This window comes from Anopheles stephensi, chromosome 2 (assembly GCF_013141755.1).
Source record: "Anopheles stephensi strain Indian chromosome 2, UCI_ANSTEP_V1.0, whole genome shotgun sequence".
NCBI classification, from domain to species: Eukaryota; Metazoa; Arthropoda; class Insecta; order Diptera; family Culicidae; genus Anopheles; species Anopheles stephensi.
The window spans coordinates 62668867-62679100 of NC_050202.1; the positions used below are offsets into that span (position 1 = coordinate 62668867).

The 10234-nt window shown below is 45.7% G+C and overlaps 3 non-coding genes across 3 annotated transcripts; all 3 read right to left on the reverse strand.

Moving 5' to 3' along the window:
* Trnas-aga lies at positions 1–82 on the reverse strand. Its single transcript has one exon. It is a non-coding gene; the product is annotated as a tRNA-Ser (tRNA).
* Positions 83–2757: 2675 nt separating this feature from the next.
* Trnas-aga lies at positions 2758–2839 on the reverse strand. The gene has a single exon. It is a non-coding gene; the product is annotated as a tRNA-Ser (tRNA).
* Positions 2840–8693: 5854 nt separating this feature from the next.
* Trnaa-ugc lies at positions 8694–8765 on the reverse strand. Its single transcript has one exon. It is a non-coding gene; the product is annotated as a tRNA-Ala (tRNA).
* Positions 8766–10234: the final 1469 nt, after the last annotated feature.

The window sequence follows — 10234 nt, forward strand, 5'->3', positions numbered from 1 at the left end:
CGCAGCCGGTAGGATTCGAACCTACGCTCCCAGAGGGAATCTGATTTCTAGTCAGACGCCTTAACCGCTCGGCCACGACTGCTCTTCGGTGTTGTGTGGCATAAACGCATTGAAAAGCATTCTGCAACTACCTTACCATTCGTTAGGCTTCTTTATCATCACCACTTGTTTCGCTTCAATTCAACCTCACCAGAAACCCACCGCCTGAACCACCCTTGGCAACAAAATCCCTCCCCAATCCATCATCCCCTACTATTCCAGCACAAGCGTGTATGTGTGTGTGTGTGTGTGCGTGTTGAAGTTACTGCGCTAAATCTTCCACCGCTTGTTGTTGAACGACCTTTTTCTGCCGCCCTGTGTACGGGCGCGATATTTGCGAACCGAGCGAACGATGACGCGCCCGATGAAGGTGACGTTGATGTTACGTCAACGCGGCATAACGCGGCGTGCGTACAGAGCGGGCAGAAGAAAAAGTGTACGCCAAACTGCGAAATAGGTAAAAGAAGAAGCTTCTTCTCCCCTGGTACGCCGTAGCACGACGTTCTGTTGTTCGATGCTGCGTAATTAAATGTCCATAAAGTGGAAGAATCTGTGCTCGCGTGGATGGATGATGAGAAGGGGGGAGGCTACCTTATGCTTTTTAAGATTTGCATGCAAATAGGGGATTGTTTTTTAACTCAAAGCACTCGTCCTCTCACAAACCGTTCATAAAATGTTTTAAAATGCCATTAGTCTAGTCCAGTGCAAATGAGCTGTGGTTTAGGTTGGTTTTTACCTTTCTTTTGCTTGCATCTAATTTGTTTTTTTCCATCTTCTATTTCCATACAGATTAATGCTTTCGGACGATAATCGATAATACGTTCAATAGAAAAAGCTTGCATTTCCTCTATATCAAGCAATGGGAGAAATATTTTCACTGCATAAAAAAGGAAGCTTAAGTGCTAAATGCAGCAAAAAGGCTAGAGAGGCATACATACTTGTATTGGACAAGTATCGTCTTATGTTTGGCAAGAATTGTCACGGAAAATTAGAATATCAATTAGATTGTCGTGTAAGTTTGTTAGTTTCGCAATTTTCGAATAATACATCACTCTGCTGGTTTTTGAAAATTAAATTATTCAATATGTTTGTAATTCAATATATTAATCAATGAAAAACATAGTTATAAATCCACCAATTTCTGAATCAAAAAAAAAACCTTGAAACTTCATTCCAAAGCGACCAACTTTTTAGCACACCCAACAAAACCAAGTGACGTCTCACTAAAATTGAGAAGCAATGGACACAAAAGTACCATTCGTAGTCACATTTTCCGCTAGAAAAGTGATTGATAAAAACCTACCTAGGGGAAGAAAGTATAAGCAGTAAAAAACAAACGCTGTTGGAAAAACGATTCCCCCCCATCGAAGGGAAAGTTTGAATGGGTTGAGAAGCGCACACTCGGCAAGATAACGCCAGAGCCACCACAGCACGAGTAGTGGTAGTAGCAGGCTTTGTGTGTGGGGCAAAAATCGTTCACCAAGCGTGTGTGCGTGTTTATGCACCCGCCAAAGGTTCAAGTGCGTACGATACGAAACTTCGCTCGTCAAGTCACGTCAAGTAGCGTCGGCTGCCAATGCTGCCACAAGCAGGCAAGCAGGTGGCAATGATGCCCTTCCGGAGACATCGAGATAAGGGACGGATACAACCGACTGCTAACGCGCCAGCACTGCTGTGCTGTGTGTGGTCAGTGTTTCACGCTGCAAATTAAATTCCAATAAAACACAGCAACACCACCCCCCGCGGTGTGATGCGCGCACCGATCGGCACAACATCGCGCACCGCGGTATCGGTCACTTCCGCCTCGTTTACACTTCTCCGTTGTTTTTTTTTTTTGTATTTAGGAGTCGCTGAAATGTTGATTGGAATGGTCTATCCCAATAAGAGCTTGATACACCCCTAGCCCCACTAAACTTTCGCTTATTTCATTTCCATTTTTGATGGGGGAAAAGCTGTACCTCAAACGCGCCAAGAAAGGTTGGCATCAGGTGTATGATCACTTGAAAAACAAACGTCGAAAGGGCGCAATAGAACGAACCACTGGGGGATTGGGTGCTGGAAGCGAGGAAGCGATGAGCAGGGCATTCTATAATAGAGTGTGTCTTTTCGCTGCTGCTGTCCTCGAGGAGGTCGACGAAGAAGAAAAACACAGCGCAAACACCATTTATTGCCACGAAGTCACATAATTTCGGTAGGTCACGTAATCGTTAAGCAAATGAGAAAAGAAGGAGAAAAGCTCGCCTCCACCGATTGGCGGAAACCGGGATTGGTTGGAAAGGGAAGGTGAGAGTGTTTCTTGGGCAGAGGGGAACGGGGGCCTTTATTTTCGCCTACTTTGACTTTTTGCGGCCGAATGGCGCGAGCTGCTTTTATCAAAGAGATGCAGCACCAAAAACAAATGGGAGAGCGAAGGAGAGCGCGAAGCATCACCTGAAAGAGAGAGAGAGTGAGTGTGTGAGAAGGCTTTTTTTACGGTTGAATTTTCCTCATTTTGTGTTCGGCAACCAGCAGCAAGCAAAGGGGCGTCACAGGAAGTGTGGTGTGGTTAAAGTTGAAGAGGGAGGGAGTAGTGATGGAATTGAGGGTTTGGGGTGGGTTTAATTGAATGAGAGGTGGAATTATGCACGAGAGGGTTGATGATGATAATGTTTTTGTATCACTTTAACAAAAAGCTGCTTCCTCTTTTCGTCAGAGCAAATAGGATTCACTCTTTTTACCCGCAGTCGGTAGGATTCGAACCTACGCTCCCAGAGGGAATCTGATTTCTAGTCAGACGCCTTAACCGCTCGGCCACGACTGCCTGTCGAGGGTTGATTTCCCAGATGAGAACAGGTATTGGAAGCTGTAGTTAACCTGTTTAATCTCCTCTCTTTGTTTCGTTTATTGGGGTTTCAATTGTTTTTTGTTTGTTTAGTTAATGCTTATTTTATTTTTATTATTTTTTACGTAATTATCTTCTTCTAATTGTTCTACAACAATACTTCTTGTTGATTGAAAACAATGTTTCGAAGTATTTGAAATTATTAATTTTAAATCAAGCAAGTCTTTCTCCCTCTCCATCTAACACACTTTCTTGGAATAAATGTCATAACCAGGCAAATTAGTCTACAAAAATTCCCGTTTTTTTATTAATCCTCCTGGATCCTGGCTAGCTAGCTAGCTGACGTTGATCGGTTGACGGGTTGATGTTTGCTGCACTACACTTCCCATGGTATTTATGTAACTATCAGCCAAAAACCTACACAATTTTAAACCCCCCGCCACCTCCTCCTCCTCCTCCTCCTCCTCCTCCTCCTCGCCTTTCTTCCTCAAAGACCGTAGCATCGTTCTTGCCTCAACAAAGCACCGAATAACTTCCCGCAGTTTCCAGGAAGGTGTTTCTGGGATGTGTGTCGTTGTGTGTATCGGGACGGGAAGCGGACGGGATATATACGCACACTGGCCTCTGTCTCTCGGCTCGGGATGGAAGATATTTTCAGCAAAGAAGACATGGTCTGAACTCTCGGCGATCGGTCGTTGGCCAAAAACGGCCGCCGTTCTTGTTGGTTTGCAGCCTCAACACACACAGAAGGGGCAAGAGCGCGAACATCGATTCTCTTGGCTTCGGAATCACTTCGATTCGACCGCGCACACGACCTGTGGAGCGAATGGGAGCGAGCATTTTCCTTTTCGTTCGCCCGCATTTGTGTAAGCAAAACGGAGCTGCCGTGTTGTGGCACAGGGCAAGTGACGGCCAGAGCAACGGTTATAGGAACCCTCGATGCGAGAGAGACGGTTCTATGCTTTCGAAGGGTTTCGGGTGCGCCCTAGAGGAGGAGGTTGAGAGCTAGGGAGGAAGGGTGGTGCAGTAAAATTGGAAGTGATTACGTTACGGTCACCCGAATGTGCCACACGGCCGGCTTCCCTATTTTCCGCTGTCAAAGAGTGAACGAGCAAGCGAGATATTGGACGCAGGAGTGGGTATGCGACTTCAACTCGCCCGACTCGACTTGGGGAGTTGGGGCAAGGTTGGAGCGTTTGCTGGGGAAGCGAATTTTGGTCCATAAGTTTACACTTTAGCGCTTAGAATTGATAAATTAATGCAAACGGCGCGCGGATACGGTTGGCCGAACAAAAGACCAGTCGGGCACACTATTGCGTGTGCGTTTCATTCGTACGGGTGTATGTGTGTGTGTATATGTGTGTGTGTGTGTTAATATCTGATTTGGTAAATCGGCTCACTGGATGGAGAGCACCCTGTTCGATGGGGAGAGATCAGGATTTGTAACTACTTGTCGGGTATTATTGATGTTAGCAGATTGTTATCTTGCTTCATCGATGGTTTGGATTCGATCAGGATGGGACTGGTGGGGGCCATGGTTTTCTATTTTTTTACGTTGGTTATTTTTTCATTCTACTTTATATAATTTGTTTCCACTTGTCACATAATTTAATGTTCAATTTGTCATCATCATATGCATAATGACTTCCTACGATCCAGCTATTAGAAAAAAAGTTAGGAGAAAGACACACTTAATCAATAAATCACTTATTGATTTTGAAAAACCAAACACACAGAAATTTGATTGGAAAACAAGTCCGAAAAAACTGCTCTTCGTTAGTTCCGGTCGTGGTTTCCTTTTTTTTCTTTCCCGTTGTTCTCACCCTTGCACGTTACTTATCCTTTTTTTGCTCACCGATGAGATTTTCCTCACCGAAAATATGTTAGACAAAGACACACCAGTGAGAGTAGGCAGAATACAAGAAAGAGACGTTAGATTACTTGGTTGGGCGGCAGTCGAGCTTTGGCTGGCTGTAGGCGCCGTATTGTGTTTTATTATTACTATTTTTTTGCTTGAAGGGGGATAATTATTTATATCAACCCTCATCGGTGTTGTTGATTTGGCTTTTATGTTGTACCGAACTGCGTTGCGTTTGGTCGCCGTCTTCCGGTTTATGATTCGGCGCGTTTCTTCCCTTGCGCGTTCCGTTTTCCGTGCTTCGGCATTATTGGTCCGATGATTATCCGATTCCGATTGATTATTTAATTGGGTTTCGTTCACTCTGTTATCGCTGGCGGCTTCATTTCGGAATGTGTCTTGTGGCTTTGGTAAAGAAGAATCGTGAGCATTGTGTACATATTTGCAATGTTCTTGAGGTAATTAGTTCCTCCAATCGTTAGTTCTTGCAGTATGCATCTCTCGATGCTTGTTTTAACTAATTAAACAAGTCGTTCTGATTGTCCTCGCCTCTTCGATCCTTTAACAGAACACACACTCACACACATTTTGTCCCGTAGCGTAGGACCTTCAAAATATTGCTTGCTGACCTTTTGAAAAATGGCCAACATCACAAAAGAAGCATAATTAAACCGTAATAAAACAAAGCCCGTAAAGCTCAAGGCAGCATGACACAGTTTTAAAGAATAAAAAACACAGAACATAGCAAAGAAGCGAAATGTTCTCAAAGAGAGAGAGAGAGAGAGAAAGAGAGAGATAGTGAGAGAGAGAGAGAGAGAGAGGGTGCGCGCGAAACGCCTACACCGTTTAATGGTCCACTGTGTTTGGCAAATTTTATGACAGTTCCGGCGTCAAAAAGCCGCCAAATGACGACGGTACACCGCCGGTACACGACCGGAGCCATGGAGAACGATGTTGGGATCTGGCTTGCCGGCTGGGAAGAACAAATAAACGGCAATAGAAGATTGATTAAATTGTGTTTTATTTGTTAATGGTGAAGCACACGCTAGATAAATGCAAAGATATTGAGGAAACCATTTTGTTTTAAAACATATATGAAACCCCTCATACAAGTCCTTTCGCTGTATCAGCATCAAGTTTAATATACGTTTTTGTTAAAGCTTAATACATACGATTCAAAGCAGAAACTTCAAACGGTTAAAGAAGGCAAGGAAGAAGTAAAGAAGGGACAGCAAAGGACGGGAAGTGAACGTGAAGCGACTGCAAATCAAGTCAACTTCACCGTGTAGATGAAATATCACACGAAGCTCGGATTTAACCTCATCTCAGCATGCTGTGCCGTGTCTCACTCACTCACCCACTCGCTCGCTCGCACTCTTTTCGCCAAAGTGACCGAATCTTCTCATAAACGCGCGCGGGTGTAAGTGAAGTGAGTGAAGCGGCTGCGATGTAGTGAAACGTGTTCGATACGAATATTTAGCTGCTTAGAAAGGATGGCGAGACAGGGCAGGACGGAGGGAAGGAAAAGCAGTGAAACATTTTCCACCGTACCGTTTGCAAAGGAAGCGATGGAAAGTGTGTGAACAACATAGTAGCCAGCGCGCTTGGTGAGGTCTCTCTCTCTCTCTCTCGCTCCCTCTCACGCAAGCCTGTCTCACGAACAAAGGACTCGTCGACACCGGCAGACGCGCCACAAGGATATTATGCAGGACTCTACTCGGCCGGGTGAGCACTTGTGTGTGTGCACGCGGATTCATCCTCCACATGCAAACACAATTGCACGCGGCGAAAATGCAATTCTGTACGCGTCCGGGTGTCCGCCTTCCCTCCCTCCAGCCCGCTTACATTAAGGGGGCGGATGCAAATTTTATGGTGAGACGGAAACGAGCATGATTGTCAGCACGGCAAACCATACAAACCAGCACACCAGGACAGAGAGGCACACATACAAGCGACACACAACTACTATAAAACCACTTATTTTGCCGCTTTGAGCGCGTGACCGCTTTCGCCGGCGTTCGTTCGTTCTACTCACGTATTTTCACACGCACGTGTGAAACTTGGAGGCTGGGCGGGGGTGGGAGGGTTTTGAACCCGGGTTAAAAATGATGCACCCATTGCGCCGGATTTAATTGACATCGGTGGATTGCTGGTAGATTATGTTATGTCAAGGTGCAAATGTTGTGCATAAAGCGATGATTCGTGGGCTGGGCTGGGTGGGTTTTGTGGTTTTGTTCTGAATAAGTTAATTTGTTTGCTAAATTTTCATCGTTTAAATACTTTCTGAGCAACTTCTTGCATCGTTCTTGGGTTCTTAAAATATACCATAATAGATATTTATATTAAAAAACAATAAATCGATAAATATTTCGAAAATCAGTGTATTAAAAATTTTAGAAGAAATTGAATTTGCATTTAACATGGAAATGTGATAACAATTTTTTTAAATATGTGATGATAAAAAAAATTGTTTAGTTAAAAAAGACACACATAAAGATTATCATAAAAATTATCCTCGATCCTGCAACCGCTATTAACCGCTATTAAAATCCCTCCGACAAGAATCGAAACATTGGACATATGTTACTCCACGTGCTACAGCGTTCCTCCGAGGGTTGATTTCTTTTTCTTGTTTTACTTCCACAGAACAAAAAAATGGTTTCATCCCAACAGCACAACTGTCGCTGTTTTCTTATGACGGAGAAGTTTTGTTTGATTTCCGCTCACTTGAGAAGGTGAAGGTGTCGTTTTTTCATGTACTTCCCAAAAAAATTAAAAATGATCCCGAGATCGGTCGTGCAACGGGGCGCGAAGACAGCTGCGGGGGGAAGGGCACAAGGAGGAACGGCCCGCAGCGGATCCAAACGCGGGAACCTGCTGTTCAAACTTTCGGGATCGGGACCCGGGTGCTGTGGCGGAAGGTCTCTCGTACAATTTTCGTCTTGTGTGTCTCCGTTATGCATGTAGGCGGGCGCGCACGCTCTGGTAGTTGTGTAGTTGTCAGTGTCCCCGTCAGCGTCCATATGGCATTGCGCGCTTGTGAAGGGACACACAGGGCCTTAAAAATTGTTAATCGTCCGTCCCAAAGACCCGGCGAGAAGCGATATTACGGTTTCGATTAGCTTCCACTCCTCTTGGCACAGGGAATAGCTGATTCATATAATTAATCATTAGCACACCACTACCAGTCAGTGGCCCCCCCGTTTTCCATTTTATTGCTCCAAGAATCGTAGGAAAAGAATATTAAGAAAATGGTGTAATCTAATGGTAAATATAGCTTGGAAACCTCGCATTTTTTTTGTTCTCGTTTGTACGTAGCAAGTCCGTTTCGCACCCAGGCTACATTACTTTTGCTTCGGCGAAAGTTCATTCAACCGTTTCGGATTGCGCACCGAACTCTTACAGGTTGCAGCACAACAACAGTACAACAGCAACAACAAAAAAAAGGCCAACGGTCGTCCCATGCCTTCACGCGATCCCTACAAACCCCCTTTAAACGGCGCGGGGTTGATACTTTCCATCGACTGTGACTTAATTGCGTTTATAACTTCTTCGCGAATCCCAACCGGTTGGTCAAGCTCGGACGACGACGTCGACGAAAGAAGCTTTTATTCTTGTTGCCCACTCTTCTGGTCAAGATCGGGCGATCATTAATCAAAAAATGTACCGGGAGAAGAAGTGGCAAGGATCGTAACACCTCCACCCACACACACACACACACACACACACTCACCTGTGGCACTGGACGCACGCGAGAAAAGATTAAGTCCCAGGGTAGAGCCGCCAAGAGTCTCTTCATGCGCAAAAGGGTAATAAACCGGATCCTGCCTGGGGTGAGTGGAGTGTCCCTGTGTGTCCTCTCCCTCACAGGTGTGAACCACCGCTCCACAGTCTCCTGTCGTCACCTGTGGACGCAGTTGTTCCCATGATGGGATGGTTGGTGGAACAATTGGTGGCCAAAAAAGAGAAGCTTCCTGGAGATACCGGGGATCGAACCCGGGGCCTTTCACATGCAAAGCGAACGCTCTACCACTGAGCTATATCCCCGTCGATGAGAGAGGAGGCGCCGATCGCGTACCGGTGAGCTTTTTTTGTTGATCAAGTACGCGTATATGACAATCACCCTCGCGTAATTCGCGTACACCTCCTCCTATCGGGAGTTTGTTCGTGTTTTTTATTGTTGTTTTGCAAATAACTCCATCAGGCGGCAGTTCAAGTGCGTCAAACGTGTGCGTCTCCAGCAAACGCGTGGTTGCGATTGTAGCGAAGCGCGAGCGAGAGAGAGAGAGAGAGCGAGCACGGCAGCGAACGAAGCGAGAGAAAAAGAAGGGTTTAGTCGCGCTCGTCGCCAACTAGACTGACCCTCGCAGATGTTGTTGATCTTTTAACACATTTTTTTTTCTTCCTGCCGTGTTGCCTTGTTTTGGTGTGTATTTGTCGTAGTAGCAGTTCCAGGTTTAGTTGTGCATGGTGTTGCAAAATGGTGCATTCGCCGCCGCATGTGAGAATCAGAAGGTTAAAAAGAACCCTCAAGACCAACCGGAATCAATTCGGATTCTCAAGTTCCTTCGATTTACGAAACTTCTAATAAAGCAAACCACCATCTCACATCAATGCCACTCACTGCGCTACAGGCAACATCGTTACCTTTTTGAGGGGGTCACACAGATTCGGAGGTTGCGAGCGTTTCGAAAAATTTCATGACCTATCCTATATGCTATAAAGGCAGCGCAGAAGAAACCAAATAAAAAAAAACACATCCAAAAACTTTTCATCCAAGCAGCACGGTGAATACAGACAGCGCAAGAGAGTAAGTGAGAGGACGTTTTGTTACGCCGGAAATTCCTTCGACCCGCACGACCGAATCATTGATCCATGTGCTTAGGTGCGCCCTTCAACTACCCTTCCAATCCCCGTTCTGCCTTCCCTCCGTGAGTCCCCTGTCCTTTCCCATGGTTTTACCCTCTTCAAACTGAGAAGTGTGCGCCTATTCCGCCTCGGATGAGCCCCGACCATTTAGCTCGCTCTCTCGCTCCCTTTTGTCGTGAAAAAAAAAAGATGCGTTTTGGCGTCCATTTCTTCGTTCACCCCTCACTGGCTGGCTGGTGCGAGATGTTCGATTTAGTTTTTGTTTTATTATTTTTCATCGCTCCTTTACCGACACACATGCACAGCCGGAGTCGTTCCCGGAGGGTTATTATATTATTCCCTCCTCGAATCATCATCCTCTATGCTCTGCGGTGCTTGGCTGCACCATCCAAGCAAACAACTGAATCGCGCGGGCCAAGTGAGTTTGTTAGGAGGAGCATAAGGAGATGCGCGAGCCGTCGCCTCTCACGAATCACGACGCTGCTGCACGGCTCTTTGCGTGTTCTCGCTCTGTGTGTGTTTTGTATCCTTCTCGGTCTTCTTGTTCCGGTTTCGATGTTTCGATGTCGATTATCCACCGAAAAAACATGAGCTTATCTCCATGGTGCGCTTTTGTGTGGTGTGTGTGTCCAACCGGGGTAGGTGAA